This window comes from Heteronotia binoei, chromosome 21 (assembly GCF_032191835.1).
Source record: "Heteronotia binoei isolate CCM8104 ecotype False Entrance Well chromosome 21, APGP_CSIRO_Hbin_v1, whole genome shotgun sequence".
Lineage (NCBI taxonomy): Eukaryota > Metazoa > Chordata > Lepidosauria > Squamata > Gekkonidae > Heteronotia > Heteronotia binoei.
In genome coordinates, this window is record NC_083243.1 from 100,812,518 (window position 1) to 100,830,900 (window position 18,383).

The 18,383-nt window shown below is 40.3% G+C and overlaps 1 protein-coding gene across 1 annotated transcript in view; it reads right to left on the minus strand.

Annotated features, from left to right (window-relative positions):
* CD82 (CD82 molecule) overlaps positions 1–18,383 on the minus strand; it is a 97,194-nt gene that overhangs the window by 69,793 nt on the left and 9,018 nt on the right. The gene's annotated exons all lie outside the window — the stretch shown is intronic.

The window sequence follows — 18,383 nt, forward strand, 5'->3', positions numbered from 1 at the left end:
GTACCCTTTGGCTGTGGTCTTCTGCTAGCAGATGAAGATTTTTCTGTTCCATTTGGGATTTCCTCAGTGATCTCTCCTTAACCAATTTCATAGTAATCGGTTTTATGTTTGGTATGTTTTTAGCAGTTTATGTTTGGTATATTTTTAGCAGTTTATGTTTGGTATATTTTTAACAGTTTAAATTATTTTAAAGAAATATTTTTTTGGGGGGGGTTGATTTTAATATTTTTAAACTAATATTATCATATACGTTTCAATTGCTAGCTGCCCTAGTGGCCCTTGTAAAGACAAAAAGGTGAGATACAGACTTTGTATATAAAATGAAGAAACAAAAGTATGTGTGTTTTGGATTGTAATCCAAGTATGTTATCTAAATAAATGCAGGGGAATTAAATTCACATTGGTTTATCTGAGGCAGCAACTTGCATCAGTGCAAATTAAGTTTTTCCATGTTTTGTGGAAACTTCCATGATTGTGCAATCCCAAAATCAGAATCAAAGGCATTTTAAAAACCCATCAAAGATATAATAGAATGCTAGTATCTAATTTTGTGTGAACTGATAGCTTTTATTTTTAAAAACAATAAATTGATTCTAAAAATGAAAGGCTCAGTCTTCCTGCTTGAGGTGCCCAATTTTTGAAGATAAGAGCTAGGACAAAAGGGGGCAGGAAAAGAGAGAAAAAGAACTGCACTTGCAGCTTAGGAAAGCTCTTCTCTTCTGCTCTTGCTTTGTCCTATTGTTACACAGCCAACATCCCATCCAAGCACAGCTCCTGTTTGCTACACCTGTAGGAAGGCAAAAGGTGACTGGAACAACTGAGAAGTTTGGCCTTGGAGAACAAAATGAAGCCGGGCAAAAGCTAACAGAGTTTTGTCAAGAGAACCAGCTGGTCATAGCAAACACTCTCTTCCAACAACCTAAAAGGTGACTCTACACATGGACATCACCTGATGGGCAACACAGAAATCAGATTGATTATATACTCTGCACTCAAAGATGGAGAAGCTCCTTAAAAGTCAGCAAAAACAAGACCTGGAGTTGACTGCGGCTCAGATCATGAGCTACTGATTGCAATATTCAGGCTTAAACTGAAGAAAACTGGGGAAGCCATTAGGCCATTCAGGTTTGACCTTGATCACATCCCTTATGAATATACAGTGGAGGTGAAGAATAGATTTAAGAAACTAGAGTTGATAGAGTGCCTGAAGAACTATGGATGGAGGTTCATGACATTGTACAGAAGGCAGCAATCAGTACCATCCCAAAGAAAAAGAAATGCAAGAAAGCAAAGTGACTGTCTGATGAGGCTTTACAAATAGCTGAGGAAAGAAGGAAAGCGAAAGGCAAAGGTGAAAAGGAAAAATTCACCCAACTGAATGCAGATTTCCAGAGAACAGCAAGGAGAGATAAGGAGGCCTTCCTGAAGGAACAATGCAAAGCAATAGAGGAAAATAATAGAATGGGAAGGACAAAGGATCTCTTCAAGAAAACTGGAGAAGTCAAGGGAATGTTTCATGCAAAGGTGGCTATGATAAAGGACAAAAATGGTAGGGACCTAACAGAAGCAGAAAAGATTAGGAAGAGGTGGCAAGAATACAAAGAAGAATTATACAAGAACAATTTCAATGTCCTTGACAACCATAACGGTGATATCGCTGATCTTGAGCCAGACATCCTGGAGTATGAAGTCAAATGGGCCTTAGAAAGCATTACTAACAACCAAGCGAGTGGAGATGATGGTATCCCAATTGAGCTATTCCAAATCCTAAAAGATGCTGCTGTTAAAGCGATGCACACATTATGTCAGCAAATTTGAAAAACACAACAGTGGCCACAGGAGTGGAAAAGATCAGTTTATATTGCAATCCCAAAGAAGGGTAATGCCAAGGAATGTTCAAACTATCGCACCATTGCACTGATTTCACATGCCAGCAAGATCATGTTAAAGATCCTACAAGTTAGGCTTCAGCATTATGTAGATCAGGAACTACCAGATTTCAAGCTGGGTTATGGAGAGGTAGAGGAACTAGAGATCAAATTGCAAACATTCGCTGGATTATGGAGAAAGCACAAGAGTATCACAAAAACATCTATTTCTGCTTCATTGACTACACTAAAGCCTTTGATTATGTGGATCAAAACAAACTGTTGAAAGTCCTTAAAGAGATGGGAGTACCAGACCACCTCACATGTCTCCTGAGAAACCTATATAAGGGTCAAGAAGCAACTGTCAGAACAGGATATGAAACAAGTGATTGGTTTAGAATAGGAAAAGGAGTTCAACAACTCTATTTAATTTATATGCAGAGTACATCATATGGAATGCCGGCCTGGATGAAGCACAAGCCAGAATTAAGATTGCAGGGAAAAAAATCAGCAACCTCAGATATGCAGATGATACCACTCTATTTGTAGAAAGTGAAGAGGACCTAAAGAACCTCTTGTTGAGGGTGAAAGAGGAGAGCACAAAAGTAGGCTTGAAACTCTACATCAAAAAAACTAAGATCATGGCATCCGACCCCATCACACCTTGGCAAATAGAAGGAGAAGACATGGAAGTCGTGACAGACTTCACATTTCTGGGATCCTAGATCACTGCAGATGGTGACTGTAGCCATGAAATTAAAAGATGTTTGCTCCTTGTGAGGACAGCTATGGCAAACCTAGGCAGTATAATAAAAAGTAGAGACATCAGCCTGCCAACAAAAGTCCATATAGCCAAAGCGATGGTATTTCCAGTAATAATGTATGGCTGCGAGAGTTGGACCATAAGGAAGGCCGAGCACAGAAGAACAGATGCTTTCAAGCTGTGGTGCTGGAGAAGAATCTTGAGAGTCCCTTGGACTGCAAGAAGATCAAACAGTCAGTCCTAAGGGAAATCAACCCAGACTGTTCCCTGGAAGGTCAGATGCTGAAGCTAAAGCTGAAATACTTTGGCCCCCAAATGAGAAGGGAGCACTCACTGGAGAAGCCCCTGGGAAAGACAGAAGGTGAAAGAAGGAGACTGCAAAAGATGGCACGGCTGGACAGCGTTACTGATGTAACTAACACAAATCTGAGCAGACTTCAGAGGATGGTGGAAGACAGGAGGGACTGGTGTGGCTTGGCCCATGGGGTCGCAAAGAGTCGGACTCGACTGTGTGACTGAACAACAACAAAAATCCAACAGGTGGCAAGCAATCCTGTCCCACAACCCTTCTTTGACAGAGAATGATCTCTCAGTTCTGTTGAGCCAGTTCTTTCAAAGCTAACAAACCTTAATGTAGCTGGCTATAAACTCCAGCATTAGTACAGAGACTCTACATGCAAAGCATCTATATTCTTGCTTCTTCAGCCCTAATTTGGAAAATATTCACAAGCCAGCCAAAGATCTGGGAGTTATTAGATAATTAGTGGAGGCTAAAATGTTCAAGCACAATTCCCTGCAGGGAAAGAGGAAGGTTTTGTGCAGCCAACTGTCTCTTTCACACATGCTTCTTTTAATTATTGTCATATGGAACCCTCCTTTCTGCATGGTCTGAACATTCACACTATGAACCAGGGCTTTTTTTGAGCAGGAATGCAGTTTTAGCTGGCTTGGTGTCAGGGTGTGTGCCCTAATATGCAAAATGAGTTCCAGCTCTGTTTGAAACAATGGTGCCATCAGAGGGTGTGGCTCAATATGCAAATAAGTTCCTGCTGGACTTTTTCTACAAAAAGCCATGTGCAAAACAATAGTGCCATCAAGGGGTCTGGCCTAATATGCAAATGAGTTCCTGCTGGGCTTTTTCTTAAAAAAAAAAACCCCTGCTATGAACTACTGATATAGTATAAACACAAGAATCCATCACCACCATAAGGTATGCAGAATAATAGCAATAAAAGGAATTGCAGGAAATAATATGTATATGCACAGTATTCCATATAATTATACACTTGGTTTTAGGATAGTAGAAGAACTAATGGGTAAAACTTACCAATTAAATTGAAGATGTGTATTTTAAGGAGGATCTGAAGGATGCAGTGTGTGCATCGATCTTTTTAGGAATCTCTGGTACTGAGCAAGTTTCCTTCACAAACCACAACTGAACTAGTAAAAAGGAGGCATCCCCTTCAAGCCAACATTCTACCACTTAAATCAGCAACTCATGAGAACTGCAAACACAGGAAATGTTTATGGATTTTATTAGGTACGGTTTTGGCTAGTCTTCAGAGAGTTCAACACACAATAGTCAGAGGAGCAGCCAAAGTCAGCTTGAGTTCTGACCCTAAAAAGGCCAAGAAACAACTTGCTTCATTCCCATGAAAAATCTTCTATACAATGAAAGTTGGACTTGATATACAGGAACGGGAGAGGCAAAAAAACCCTCTGGCAACTACACTACTGAATATTGCATACAGTGTAGACATTTTTTTTTCTATCGGCAAAACAAAGCTATCATAATTAAACATCTGATTAAGCTGTACCTCATGTCCTCAGAGACAACTGCTATGTTTGTGCATTCACCACATCTCATGATACCAATCACAGGAATATTTAAAAAAACCCCAACAACAATCATGTACAGGAGGAGACAGGAGGGACTTCACTCCCACTCCACTGAGGAAATGGCACCTAGAAGAGAATGAACATACCCACAGCTCTCCCATTATCAGTTTTCAGTCTATTTGTAAAGGATCATCTTACTGTTGGTTGCTGAATTAAAGCTCAAGCAGTTGGCCTCTGTTTTAGGAAGAACCAAATATCACTAACCTGCTGAATAGATTAGATTGATTTGTATGTGTGTATATATATATATATATATATATATATATATATACACACACACACACACACACACACACACACACACATATATAACAACTGATCAATATACACACACACACACAATGGACAAGGAGGTGGAACTCTCAGAAAGGTTCAGGAGCTGTGCTCCTGTGAGCTCCCACTGAATCCGAGGCCTCTGTGTGTGTGTATATTATACATATACGGTATATATATATACACACCCACACACACATATAACAACTGGTCAATCATCTAACTGTGTGAGCCAGTACAATGTAGTGATTTGAGTGTCAGATTAGGATGCAGAAGACCCAGGTCTGAATCCCCCCTCTGCCATGGAATCTTGCTGGGTGAACTTGGGCCACTCACAAGCACTCAGTGTAACCTACCTCACAGGAGAGGAGAATGACATCAGCCACTCTGGGTCCCAACTGAGGAGAAAGATGGAATATAACTGAAGAAATAAATAATTTTATATCTACAGCATTCTTCATATATTCCTCAGCAGCAATGTTGTAAATTAACTAGGAATAACCTCTACCATAAGAACATAAGAGAAGCCATGTTAGATCAGGCCAATGGCCCATTCAGTCCAACACTCTGTGATTATATATATACACACACACACAGTGGCTAATAGCCACTGATGGATCTCTGCTCCATATTTTTATCTAAACCCCTCTTGAAGGTGGCTATGCTTGTGGCTGCCACCGCCTCCTGTGGCAGTGAATTCCACATGTTAATCACCCTTTGGGTGAAGAAGTACTTCCTTTTATCCATTTTAACCTGTCTGCTCAGCAATTTCATCTAAGGCCCATGAGTTCTTGTATTGTGAGAAAGGGTGAAAAGTACTTCTTTCTCTACTTTCTCCATCCCATGCATTATCTTGTAAACCTCTATCATGTCACCCCGCAGTCGACGTTTCTCCAAGCTAAAGAGTCCCAAGCATTTCAGCCTTTCTTCATAGGGAAAGTGTTCCAGCCCTTCAATCATTCTAGTTGCCCTTTTCTGGACTTTCTCCAATGCTATAATATCCTTTTTGAGGTGTGGCAACCAGAACTGCAGACAGTACTCCAAATGAGACCGCACCATCGATTTATACAGGGGCATTATGATACTGGCTGATTTGTTTTCAATTCCCTTCCTAATAATTCCCAGCATGGCGTTGGCCTTTTTTATTGCAAACGCACACTGTCTTGACATTATCAGTGAGTTATCTACCATGACCCCAAGATCTCTCTCTTGGTCAGTCTCTGCCAGTTCACACCCCATCAACTTGTATTTGTAGCTGGGATTCTTGGCCCCCATGTGCATTACTTTGCACTTGGCCACATTGAACCACATCTGCCACGTTGACGCCCACTCACCCAGCCTCAACAGATCACAATCCCCTCTGGTTCTCACCACCCTGAACAATTTAGTGTCATCCGCAAACTTGGCCACTTCACTGCTCACTCCCAACTCTAAATCATTTATGAACAAGTTAAAGAGCATGGGACCCAGTACCGAGCCCTGAGGCACCCCACTGCTTACCGTCCTCCACTGCGAAGACTGCCCATTTATACTCACTCTCTGCTTCCTATTACTCAGCCAGTTTTTGATCCACAAGAGGACCTTTCCTTTTACTCCATGACTCTCAAGCTTTCTAAGAAGCCTTTGATGAGGAACTTTATCAAAAGCTTTCTGGAAGTCAACGTAAATAACATCTATCGGGTCTCCTTTGTCCACATGTTTGTTCACCTCCTCAAAGAAATGTAACAGGTTAGTGAGGCAAGATTTTCCCTTACAGAACCCATGCTGAGTCTTCCTCAATAAACCGTGTTCATCAATGTGGCTACTCATTCTGTCCTTGATAATGCTTTCTACCAACTTTCCCGGTATTGAAGTCAGACTGACTGGCCTGTAATTTCCCGGATCTCCTCTGGAACCCTTTTTAAAGATGGGGGTGACATTTGCTACCTTCCAGTCCTCAGGAACGGAGGCAGATTTCAATGAAAGAGTATAGATTTTTGTTAGAAGATCCACAAGTTCAACTTTGAGTTCTTTCAGAACTCTCTGATGTATGCCAACCGGACCCGGTGACTTATTAGCTTTTAATTCGTCCATCAGTTGTAGGACCTCCTCTTTTGTCACCTCAATCTGACTCAGGTCTTTCAACACCCATTCCAAAATTAGTGGTTCTGGGGCGGGCAAAAAGTTCTCATCCTCCACAGTGAAGACGGAGGCAAAAAATTCATTCAGCTTCTCAGCCATTTCCCTATCCTCCTTTAGTAATCCTTTTACCCCATGGTCATACAATGGCCCCACTGCCTCCCTGGCTGGTTTCCTACTTCTAATATATTTGAAGAAATTTTTATTGTTGGTCTTTATGTTTTTTGCAATATGCTCCTCATAGTCCCTTTTTGCCTGCCTGATCACAGTCTTGCATTTGATTTGCCACAGCCTGTGTTCCCTTTTACTAATCTCACTTGGACTGGTTTTCCACCGCTTAAAGGAGTCCTTCTTACCTTTTACAGCTTCCATTACTTTGTTTGTTAACCACGCAGGCCTTTTCTTATGCCTGTTTGTGCCTTTCCTAACTTGTGGTATGTATTTTATCTGAGCTTCTGGGATTATAGTTTTAAATAGTCTCCAGGCTTCCTCAAGGGTTTTGACCGTATTTACCTTTCCTTTCAGTTTCCTCCTCACATGCCTCCTCATCTCAGTGAATTTACCCCTTTTAAAGTTAAACGTGGTTGTGGCGGTCTTTTTCGGCAACTCCCTATTTATACAAACGATGAAATCAATAACAGTATGGTCACTGCTCCCAAGTGGCGCAATCACTTTTACATCTCTCACCAAGTCTTGGGCATTACTTAGGACCAAATCCAGGATCGCCCCACCCCTGGTAGGTTCTGAGACCATCTGCTCCATAGCACAGTCACTGAGAGCATCAAGAAATTCAATCTCTTTCTCTCGACCAGAACACATATTGACCCAATCAATCTGCGGGTAGTTAAAATCACCTATTACGACACAGTTTTTACGTTTAGCCACTATCTTTAAGCCTTCCATCATATTATAATCGTCCCCTCTCTTTTGATTTGGTGGGAGATAACAAACTCCCATAGTTAAATTTCCTTTTGGGCCCTCTATTTCAACCCAAAGCCTTTCTAAAAGGGAAACTAATTCTCTGACCTCAGTCTTACTGAACCGTATATCCTCTCTGACATACAGAGCCACCCCACCTCCAACCCTTCCCTCCCTATCCTTCCGATATAACTTATATCCAGGAATCACCGTGTCCCACTGATTCTCCTCATTCCACCAAGTTTCTGAAATTCCCACAATGTCTATGTTTTCTCCCAACACTAAACATTTCAGTTCACCAATTTTACTTCGAACACTTCTAGCATTTGCATACAAACATGTATAATTTCCCAGGCAAGCTAGGCCCGCCACCTTCCTTCTGCCGCCTCGAGACTCTGGCAGACAGTCCATGCTGTTTGTCACCATCACAGTGGACAACTCTGATCCATTACACGGTAGAAAAATAGCAGCCAACCCTTCATCTCTTTGAGACGAGTCCTCCCGAACCAGAGACATTTCATCTCCTGTTGGCTTTCCCCCAATATTTAGTTTAAAAACTGCTCTGCCACCTTTTTGATTTTAAGCACCAGCAGCCTGGTTCCATCTGGGGACAAGTGGAGACCGTCTCTTTTATACAGCTCCCGCTTGTTCCAGAAAGCATCCCAGTGCCTAACAAACTTAAACCCTTCCTCCTTACACCATCGTCTCATCCACACATTGAGACTTCTAATTTGTGCCTGTCTCTCCTGCCCTGCACGTGGAACAGGCAGTACTTCTGAGAAGGCCACCTTGGAGGTCCTGGCCTTAAGTCTCCCACCTAGCAGCCTAAATTTTTCCTCCAGGACCTCACGACTGCATTTCCCCACACTGTTGGTGCCAACATGCACCACGACCACAGGCTCCTCCGCAGCACTGTCTATCAGCCTATCTACTACACGCGTAATGTCCGCTACCTTCGCACCAGGTAGGCAAGTCACCATACGGTCAGTACGCGGTTTCGCCACCCAGCTGTCTACTTGCCTAAGGATCGAATCACCAACTACCAAAACCCCCCCTCTCCCCCTGCCCAGGGATGGTTCCCTGGTGCAAAAGGATTCCCGCTCACCAACCGAAGAAGAGGTCCCTTCTGAGGGCGCATTCCCCTTATCCTCAGCACGGTGCCCTGTTCCCTCTTGACCCTCACGCTCTCTGGCAGCAACGGGGCTGCTACGTTCAGAGCGAGGCTCATCTAATACGCCCCTGAGAGTCTTCCCCAAGTGCCTAAATGACCTTCTCTGCTTCTCCAGGGCAGTCACCTCAGCCTCAAGGGTATGAACTCGTTCCCTGAGGACCAGGAGCTCCTTGCATTGAGCACACACCCAAGACTTCTGTCCTGTGGGCAGATAGTCATACATGTGACACTCAGTGCAAAACACTGGAAAGCCCCCACCCCCCTGATGTGTGTGTGTGTGTGTGTGTGTGTGTGTGTGTGTGTGTATGTATATATACAGTCCTCTTTAAATGCTGTTTAAGTGGCTCCCCTTCTGGAGGGTCAACTTACCTTATTGGGAGAACAAGGAAATCAGGGATCTCAGTTCCTGGTCCTTAGGGAGCCCCTAGGTGAAGAGCCACAGGCCAAGAGCCCTTTAGCTCTCTGGCAAGGCGTAGCTTAAAATGCAAAGAGAGTGGAGCAGAGGCACTCCTAAGCAATCAGCAGCAATCACTCTCAAGCTCTTTCACCTTTAGCCCACTCAACCAAACAAAGAGCAGTTCCCCAGCTATCACAACTCAGAATTTTAGGCAGCCCCACAAACCTCAGAATGAAGTCCTTCAAAACTCAGAAATTCTCAGCAACTTCTCCAGCTGTCTCAGCTATCAGAGCTGCTCTGCTCTGTTCCTCTCAGACCTCTGTGATCCTGTCTTACTCAATGCTATCCTGTCTTCCTCAATGCAGGAAGTCTCACCTCCAGGCACCTAAATCTATTAAACAGCCTACAGTTTCCAGCTCGCTCTGCCTTGCCTTACAGGTGGTGTTGGCCTCCAGGGATTCGCCATAGATATGCTTTGTACTTTCTGAAACAAACTACCTCGCAGTTTAGTCCTGAATTGGTTACAAGGGAGTACAGGTGTACCCCTAGGTAAAGACCACATGAAGCCAATGTGTATCTTAATTCTGAAGCATGCTCAGAACTGTGAGGGTCCCCAGTCATCAATCCCTACCTACTACAAACAGGCTAGCCCTGTCACAGCAATGTCATCAAGTTTAAACATGTATATGAAGTTGCCCTATATATTTAGTCAGACTGAGCTCTGCCTATTCAGGCATTCATATTCCAGCATTAATATAACATTTTGAAAAACATTGAGTGGCAACTTGTCACAGGGTCAACAAAACACTCATACCCCAGGTGCTGTTCACCGTTTTATTTTGTGTTCTCCCAATACAGTGCTGCAACAGCTTCCCTGTGAAGGTTGCAGCCTCCTCTTGCCCAAGCAAGTCCCAGCCTTTTCCTGAAGATCGTGGGTGGGCCCCAGCTGGCTCAAGGTGGAGGGTGGCTCACTCCCCTGATGGCCTGCTATCCTGTCTTCCTCAATGCAGGAAGTCTCACCTCCAGGCACCTAAATCTATTAAATAGCCTACAGTTTCCAGCTCGCTCTGCCCTGCCTTAAGGTGGTGCTGGCCTCCAGGGATTCGCCATAGATATGCTTTGTACTTTCTGAAACAACAAGCAAAATATGCACACACCCCAAAAATACCAGGAAGAAAGACAAGATGGAGACCCAGATGGATGGAAGCAGGGGAGCAAGAAACAGTGGGTGGCTTCACATGGCGACTGTTTGCAACTGGATTTTGCTATATTTACACAGTAAAAATCTAGCTGAAAAGCATGTTATTCAGAGTGTGTGAACTCACCCAGTGATAAAGACTGTAATGAAGGCGACAAGTCCCTGGACTATGTGTAGGAAAGACAAAGATCACAAGCAGCAGTCCTTTCAACACTAGATCAGAGCCAAAGCAAAAGGCATAGAACAAAGCAGTAGACAAGTGCACCTTTAAGACCAACTAAGTTTTAGTCAGAATGTAAGCTTTCGTATTCTGAATAAAACTTAGTTGGTGTTTTTTGTGATAAAACAATTTTTATTTTGCAATATATTGTTATAATACTCTTAAAAATTAATGTAATATTAACACCAATACATTACATTTTTTCCCTTCCCTCCTCTCCTCCCATCCTTTTAAGACCCCCGCCGGTGTTTACTAAATTTACTAAAAAAACGCAAGGTAGTTCTAATCCTAGAATCTTCATATTGAAAACCTTATAACCAACATAAAAAAATAGAAACTAAGAAAAAACTGAACCCTATAAATTCATTATAGTCCATCCTTACTCTTATCTTTTAACCCTTATCAAAAAAGATAAAATAAAAAGAAAAAAATACAAATCATACAGTAAAAAGAAAAAACCCAAAGAAAATTATTCCTTTGTATTTTTAGTCCGTTAGTCCACAGGATTTCAACTGCTGTCAAAAATCACTAAATGTCCCTTTACCTTCCAGTATTTTCCCACATATTTTTGAAATTTCTTCCATTCACTTTTAAATTTCTCCAAATCATAACCTTTTAAGATTCTTGTGAGTTTGCCCATTTTACTCCAAGATAAAACTTTCAAAATCCAGTCCCATTTTTCTGGTATTTTATTTTGCTTCCATAACTGCGCATATAATGTCCTTGCAGCTGAAAGCAGGTACCACACAATCATTCTGTCATGTTTCGGAAAATTTTCCATTTGTAATCCCAACAAAAAAAATATCTGAAGACCTCTTAAAGTCATAACCTAAAATTATTGACATTTCTTTCTGAATCATTTGCCAAAATTGTCTTGCCTTTTCACAAGTCCACCACATATGGTAGAAAGAACCTACATGAGCCGGTTTGGTGTAGTGGTTAAGTGTGCAGACTCTTATCTGGGAGAACCGGGTTTGATTCCCCACTCCTCCACTTGCACCTGCTGGAATGGCCTTGGGTCAGCTATAGCTCTGGCAGAGGTTGTCCTTGAAAGGGCAGCTGCTGTGAGAGCCCTCTCCAGCCCCACCCACCTCACAGGGTGACTGTTGTGGGGGAGGAAGGTAAAGGAGATTGTGAGCCGCTCTGAGACTCTTCGGAGTGGAGGGCGGGATATAAATCCAATATCTTCTTCTTCTTCTTCTTCTTTTTTACATTTCCAACATCTATCTGACACCTGGTTATTCATTTTTGCCAATTTCTTAGGTGTCATATACCATCTATTTAGCATTTTAAAGCAATTTTCTTTAATATTGTAACATGTCGATATTCTCATAGAGTTCTTCCATAGATAATCCCATAATTCCATGTTTATTTCTTTGTTAAAATGAATTGCCCATTTTATCATTTGAGATTTCACTACTTCATCTTCCATAGACCATTTCAATAATAATTTGTAAGTTCTTGAAATCAACTTTTCATTGTCCCCCAACAGCATTCTTTCCAATTCTGTTTGTTCTAATCTTAACCTTCATTTTTGATATCCTGTTCTACCAAACTTTTAATTTGTTGCAATCGAAACCAATTGTATTTATACTGTAGTTCTTCAGCCGATTTTAATTCCACTTCTCCGTTTATTTTTAATAACTGTTTAAATGTTAACCGCATCTCATCTTCAGTATCTAATGATAACTTTATTACTTCAGTTGGCACAATCTATAATGGCTTTCTCTCATCTCCATATTTTTTATAGCTTGACCAGGTATTTAACAAGTTTCTTCTTATATAGTGATGTGAAAAAAACCATCCATCTTGTTTTTCCCATAATACATATAAGTATGCCAACCAAAAACATTTCCATGACCTTCTAGAACCAATAGTTTCTTTTTTAACAATGTTATCCATTCTTTAATCCACACCAAACATACTGCATCATGGTACAATTTTAAATTCGGCAATTGAAAACCTCCCCTTTCTTTTGCATCAGTTAAAATTTTCATTTTAATTATTGTTTTTTTCCTGGCCCATACAAATTCTGAGATCTTCCTTTGCCATTTACTAAATTGTTTATTGTCCTTCACACCTGGAATTGTTTGAAATAGGAACATCATTCTTGGTAGAACGTTCATCTTGATTACAGCAATTCTGCCCAGCATAGACAGGTTCAATTTATTCCATTTGATTAAATCTTTACCAATTTTACGCCAAAGCTTCTAATAATTATTTTTATACAAGTCTATATTTTTCATGGTAATTTCCACGCCTAGATATTTTACTTTCGCCGCCACTTCACATTCTGTTACCCTTTGTAATTCTTCCTGTTGGCTCTTTGTCATATTTTTACACAAAATTTTTGATTTTTCTTTATTTACATAGAAACCAGCCAATTCTCCAAATTCTTGTATCTTACGAAGCAGCAATGGTGTTACATATATGGGATTTTCATTGATAAACATTACATCATCAGCGAATGCTCTGTACTTGTAGGAAAAACCTTTTAATTTCAGTTCCTCTATTTCCTTATCTTCTTGTATTCGCATAAGCAAAATCTCTAAAGTCATTATAAATATCAATGGAGATAGTGGGCAACCTTGTCTTGTTCCTTTACTAACTACCATTTTTTCTGTCAAATCTGCATTTATACAGAGCCTTGCTTGTTGTTCAGTATATATTGCCTTAACCATTCTTATAAAATCTTCTCCTAATCCCAATTTCTCTATCACTGTAACATAAAGTCCCAATTCACATTATCAAAAGCCTTCTCTGCATCTGCAAAGAATAATGCCACTTTTTCAGGGTGTTTCTCATAATATTCAACAATATCTATAACAGTTCTAATATAATCTCTGATTTGTCTCCTGGGAAGAAATCCTGCTTGCTTCTCTTTGATGAAATTATTCAAATGCTGTTTGAGTCTTTCTGCTAGTATCCTAGCATATATTTTATAGTCATTGTTAAGTAAAGAAATCGGTCTATAGTTTTTAACATTTCTAGTGTCTCTATCTTCTTTCAGTATCAACGAAATTACTGCTTCCTTCCATGTATTTGGTATTTTCTCATCAATCCTTATAATATTCATCAACTTCTGAAGTTTTGGTACTAACGTCTCTACGAGGACTTTGTAAAATTTTGCTGTAAAACCGTCTGGACCCAGTGCCTTTCCCATTTTCATTGAATTTATTGCAGCTTCATCTTCAATTTTTCGAATTTGTTCATTTAAGACTTCTTCCATATTTTCTGTTAAGGGTTTTACTTGAATTTTCTGTAAATATGCATCTATCTTTCTTTTTTTCACCTTTTGACCTTGAAATAACTTAGCATAATATTTATAAAATTCCCTTTTAATTCCTTCTTGGTCAACAATTTCTTTGCCTCTTAATAGAATTTTATTAATAAATTTATTTTCCCTTTTTTTCATTTGCCAAGCCAAGTATTTTCCAGGCTTGTTTGCTCCTTCAAAGGATTTCTGTTGCAGTCTCTTAAGATTCCATTCTACCTCTTTGTTTAACAAATGTCTCAGTTGATTCTGCAATATTGTAATCTCCCTTATTATCTTCTTTTTTCCTGGTCTTTTAAAAAGTTTTTTCTTTTTTCACCATCTCTTTTTGAATGTCCAGCATTTGTTTCTCTTTGGCTCTTTTATCTTTGTTGTTCATTGTAATTAAAATACCTCTCATTACTGCTTTGTACGCATCCCACACAGTTTGGAATTGAATGTCCTCCTTTCTATTTATCTGAAAGAAAGCTTTAGTTTCTTTTTCTAGAGATGCCGCTATCTCTGTTTTCTGTAGCAAATCTTCATTTATTCTCCAGCTCCTAGTCTTTTTCACACTTTTTGCCGACCACATCAATGGATTGTGGTCAGTCCCAACTTTAGGAAGAATCTCTACATTTTTCGTCATAAGTCCAAGATCTTTTGTAGTCCATAGCATATCAATTCTTAAGAGTTATGCCTAGCTGAAAAGAAAGTATAATCATGCACCTTGAGGTTAAATTTCCTTCACGTATCTTTCAAATTTTCTTGTTTCACTAAATCAAAAAATGACTTTGGTAATTTCCCCTCATTATTTCTTTTTCCTGATCTACCATTATTTGTTCATAAGTCACTTGGTCTAATTGTTGCCCAATATCTTTAAAAAAAAAAAGAGTCTTTTGCCCCGTTTGGGGCATATAGCCCCAATAACGTCTTGTTGTCAGTTAACATCACTTCCACAGCTAAATATCTTCCATCATCATCCTTAAAGATCAATTTTGGATCTAATTCTTGTTTAGCCAATGAAAAAAATTCTTTGCCCAGTTGTTTGTTCCATAAAAACATATAATCCACTTGTTTAATATGTACTTTTTGTAAACAAATTATACTACATTTTTGTTTCTTGATCCAATGAAATTTAGCCTTTCTTTTTTGCAGTGAATTTAGCCTGTTTATGTTCCAAGATATTAATTTGTAATCCATAGTAAGTCTTCTTTTTATTCTGTATCCCCAAAACCCCTATTTTCTTCAAAAAACCTCCTCATTTCTTGTACATTTGTAATTGTAATCCTATTTCCTCCATATTCGAAACTTAGACCTTCTGGCAATATCCATCTGTATCTCACTTCGTTTTCCCGCAACTTGTCGGTTTTTTATACAGTCTTCTGTCATTTATAACCTTTCTTGGCAGCTCTTTCATGATTCTAACTCTGCTTTCATTCATGTTTTTTTCAAATTGTTTACTTAAGATCTTTCCCACCATATCTCTTGACATAAATCTTATTACCACATCTCTTGGTAATTTATTTTTCTTGGCAAACAATGAGTTGACTCTATATATATAGTCATAAAGATAGTTAGATTCATCAGGGTCCATCTCCAGGAACTCAGCAATGATTCTTATTATATATGTCAATTTTTTTGACCTTCCTTTAATGGCCACCGCAATTTTTCTATGATTTTAAAATCCTAGAGAAGGCCAGGAGGTTTAGAAATTCCCTTCTTCCAATGGCTCCTTCCTTCTTTTCTTGCCACGAAATCACGTTCTCGATGGTTGAGAGATCTCGCGATACTTTTCTGACGCCACTCCTGTGACGTTTTCCAGATCAGCAACTCAGTGACGATGGTTTTTTTGCAGAAACCACAAGTATTCCAAACAATAATTGTTTTTCATCTCTTAACTTTGCTTCTTAAATTCCAAAAGTCCTGAAATTACCCCCTTCTCTTCTTTACAACTTTAGAATATTGTAGTTAAGTCCAAATCTGAACCTTTATCCCAAGTAAGATTGATTTTAGTCCTGGAATGATAGATAAGAATCCTCTTACCTTGCAGCCCAATATATCCTTCTTTTACACCGTTCTTTCCAAAGATAGATATTTAGATATTAAAATAGTCCAAAGAAAGCTTGAACCATGATGAATTTAAGTCAATTTAATGAGCAAGGAGATCCTCTGTAGACACTGGAATGCGATTCTTCGCCAGAAACTCTTCAAAGCCTAAAAGGAACCCTACTGGGACTCCCCGTCAGCCAAAGTAAATCCCCTCAGAATTCTCCTAAGCATGTCTTGGCCTTTTCCCTCAATGAGAAAAGTAGGCAGCAGGTGTTGGGGTTGCCTTCTCTACCCAGAACAGAGGCTCCGGTCCACTCCTCTTTTGAGAAGCAGCTCAATTCTCCACGATCCAACCCCAGAAGTAAAACTTAGTTGGTCTTAAAGGTGCACTTGTCTACTGCTTTGTTCTATTGCTTCAGATCTACACAGCTGGCTACTGGGATCTATCTACAAAGCAAAAGGCAGCTGCTCTATAAACAGGACACTAAGTACTCAGACTTACTTCTAAATGAGCCTGCAGAGGATTGAGCTATGAGTCCCACTGCATTCACTGGAACCTTCAGATAATTGTTTACAGGTTCATTATGCAGGCTCAAAATAACTGGGATTATTTCCAAAACACAAAAAGGTAATTCATGTGTGTTCAAAGTTATTCATACATGAAGTTTCATACTGTGGGAAATGAACTTGAGGTAACATAGGGTTGCCAAGTCCAATTCAAGAAATATCTGGAGACTTTGGGGGTGGAGCCAGGAGTAAGGTTGTGAAAAGCATAACTGAACTCCAAAGGGAGTTCAGGCCCTCACATTTAAAGGGACCGCACACCTTCCCTCCATTAGAAATAATGAAGGATAGGGGCACCTTATTTTGGGGCTCATAGACTTGGACCCCCAGTCCTATCTTTTTGAAACTTGGAGGATCTCTTGAGGAGAGGCATCAGATGCTATACTGCAAATTTGGTGCCTCCATCTCAAAAAAAAACAACCCCTCCAGATACCCATGGATCAATTCTCCATTATACCCTATGGGAATCGGTCTCCATAGGGAATAATGGAGTGCCGGCAGATGTCCGCCCCCCCCCCGCCACTTTCTGATGACCCTGAAGTGGGGGGAGGGGACTCCAAACCAGGGGATCCTCTGCACCCACCTGGAGATTGGCAACCCTAATATGCATTTTTAGGAGAGATATTTGCTAGAAAATGCAATGCACATTAAACACCTGTATTTTGATTGGCATGATTTTTTTTCGTGCGGCACTTTAGGGAACTACTGAGATTAAACAGCTTGTTTTCTCCCTCCACCACTCAGTACATATCAGAGAAACCTGATAGCATGTGTATCACTGCTATTTACTGAAGTAACAGAAGTTGCCAGAATAGCTAGTTTTCTAGCCAATGCTACAGAGCACCCTAGAAAAAAATGTGGGTTCCCCTCCCCCTCTTTGAATACAGGGAGAGGCATTATTAAAGAAAATGCCAGTGAGGTAGCTCTTAAGAAGACAGGCCTGGCTTTTGAATACTAGTTCAGCTGGAGGCTGCATTTAATATTAATGCAAGCACTGCGGTGTTATTTCTCACTCTTTTGCTTTCCACTAAAAAATTAAAATGAAGCTGCTTTGGAGTTTTTGGGATTTTTTTAAATACTACAGCATTCAAGCCCAACTGCCCTATTAGATTTCCTATATTCTGCTGAAACAGAATTCACCAAGTCCACTAGTGCAAATTTTGAATGTGCATTTAGATGGACAATTGTAATTTGTTACTCATTTTGTTGATTAATAGATATTAAGTTACCTAATATTCTAACAGTAAAGTCAGGACATCTTTGAATACTTAAATCTGGTGACTGTAGTTTTAAACAATTGATTCCCCCTTTGGCTGTTGCTAGGCAACCACAGCATTCCAAGCTTGGTTCTGTCAGTAAAAGGCAGCATGACGAGGAAGGTCCTTTCCAGCCCTATTTTAGCCTTTGGGGAAGAATACATTGTGGCCGGACACGGCTAGAGTTGCCATCTCCGGGTTGAGAGATTCCTGGAGATTTTGTGATGAAGTCTGAGGAGTGCAGGGCTTGGGGAGAGCAGAAGCCTTAGCATGGTATAATGCCACACAGTCCATCATCCAAAGCAGCCCTTTTTTCTGGGGGAAGGGGGGCAGATGCCTGGAATTCAGTTGTAATTATGGGGAATCTCCAGGTCCCACCTGAAGCCTAGTAACCCTAGCGCTTGGCAGTAACCTCTGTTGATTTGATGCCACTAGA